The following is a 2,438-nucleotide window of genomic DNA, read 5'->3' on the forward strand; positions in this document are numbered from 1 at the left end:
CAGTGCCACTGAGCTATAGTCCCATTCTACTGAGTTCAGCAGGTCTTATTCTCAAGGAAGTGAGCTTATGGTGGCGAGTTCATACACCTCATTGTTCTGATGCAGCATGATGGATTATGTAGTGTCAATCAGATGGGCCTTATGGAAATTGTAGTCAAAATGTCTGCATGTGCTATGCCAAGGGCATATAATTCCTTTGCATCAATTGTTCACTGTGATGTCTAAGCAACAATAAAGATTGATGGACCTTTGGCTTCCTTTGTGAGCTTATTGTAAGCATTTATTTTGTGCCCCCCCCCCTTTTATACACAGTGTATGTACATTTAAAAAAAGATGTCATCTGAGAAAGGACACTTGGTTTTTTGTTGCTATTGAACTGAGTTTGTGTTTATTTAATTTTACATGTGCAATGCGAAGAGTGGGGGCAGTTCATTGTGGTCGCTGGAGTCGCTTTGTGTTAAGAGCCGTCAGTGTTATGTGTCTCCCTAGCTAACATTTTATTTGGGGTGGATGCCCATCCCATCCCATTTACGTAACCGCTGAGCATCGCATAAGGAGCCCATTTAATTTTTGACCTTTTGTCATCTGATCTTCCACTCATGCCAAATATCTGTGGGCACCAGAGGAATGCTTTCAACAAACAAAAACAGAAGCAGGGAAAACTAGCAAAAACTTCATCTTCTTTGGGTACATATGTATTTAGCCAAAGCCTTGGTCTACGAAGTTTATTTTTTAATATATAAATTTTATTTTTCAGTTTTAGAGATTTTTTTACATACGTACAAATTGAATAACTTCCGAATGGACACATTCCCTCCACCCCTTCTGTGGTTTCTTATAATTTTAATTTATAATATTGCATTTCCTATGTTTTTCCATTTATTAGTTACTCCCTACTTTGTTAAAGAAAAAGTAGGGAGTAACTAATAAATGGAATAACATAGAAGACTGCTTGTTTTACGTTAATCCTGATAATGACCTCAATTGTACAGTATACGAAAACTTTTAAGATCTGCAAAGTTGAAAGCTACATACAAAATACTGAAGAATGCTGGTGGGTGGGGAGGCAGGGAAAATAACAACAACTCATCATTATTTATTTATTAAATTTCTATCTCCCCCTCAAAACAATGCAATTTATAATAAAGACATATTTAAAACATACTGCAGGGGCACAAAAGCTACATCTTATTTGTTGAGGGCACTTGTACCCTTCTCCTCAAAGTCTCCCAGGATGGTTTACATGCAATCAATTAAAACAAAGCTTAAAAAAACAACACACTAGCAAACAAGTCACACAAGGGGGGAAAAACAGGCTGGGAATGGAGGGGGTGGAAATAAAAACTCAGGCACCTTTGCTTAAACAATTTTTCTTTTAATGAATAGCTGGCACGTTTAAGGGGCAGGAGGTACCCAATGGAGCTACTCCTTTGGCAAAGCAGATGGAATGAGCCTGGCTTCCTATCTCTCCCACTGAGATAGTTTGATGGAACAGCTGCCCCCAGGTGATGGTTGCTGGAGAGGTGGCCAATTCTTCAGTTGCTCAACTTCAGTTCTTTCATCTTGTAAAAAAACATGACTTGGAAGATTGGATAGCTAGACTGTGTTGGGAGCAGATTGAATAATAAAGTTGTTTGCATGATGAATTCAGCTCTCAGCATGAAGAATTTTGCTTCTTCTTTTTTTAAAAAAATGCATCATCCATATAACCTTATTTCTAAGGTTTGGAATTACCAATATGTTAAGAGTAAGCAGTGCTTTTCAACTCGGGGGACCCCAGATGCCATCAGACTACAACTCCAGTCACTGCTCCAAAATTATGGGCGCTGTAGATGACAAGAAACACACCCCCTCGGCCTCACTGTTTTGGTCCAAAGGAAAGTAGAACAATATGTTGGCATCAGCTTGGCTGCAGGAGTTGCCAGAAGGAGGCGTACAATGTGTCTTAGTGACTCCACTCAGATTGGCGTAGGGTGTACTCCGTAACTGCTGCTTCTCCCAAAGATACCTTGCAAGGCAATGGGTACGGATTGTTCCCCAGGGTTTATTCCTGAACCCTTTCTCACAAATGAGTATAGCTGCAAGGCTGAAGATGTTTAGGATCAGATCACCACCATATAATTAGCTACCAGACAACAGGTGAGCTCTCTCTCCTTTCAACTTGGAAAGGTACTGCATGCTCTCCTTTGCTTTTTGTTACTCTTTATTGTTACTCAGCTTTGCAGAGGGAAAGCATTCTCAGTTTTGGGACATGTTCAAGGTTAATTGGTGTTTTAAGAGCATTTATTGGAATGCTGTTACTAATAACTCTGATAATGTTGTTGATCAAAGTGCAAACCAGTAAAAGTGAAAACTTTTTCCTCTCTTGCTTTTATATTTCTTTATGCTTTGGGAACACAATTCTAGGCCCATTTCTTTGCTCGGAACAGTTGTCCCTG

This window comes from Podarcis liolepis, assembly GCF_965112155.1.
Source record: "Podarcis liolepis genome assembly, chromosome: Z".
Taxonomy (NCBI): domain Eukaryota; kingdom Metazoa; phylum Chordata; class Lepidosauria; order Squamata; family Lacertidae; genus Podarcis; species Podarcis liolepis.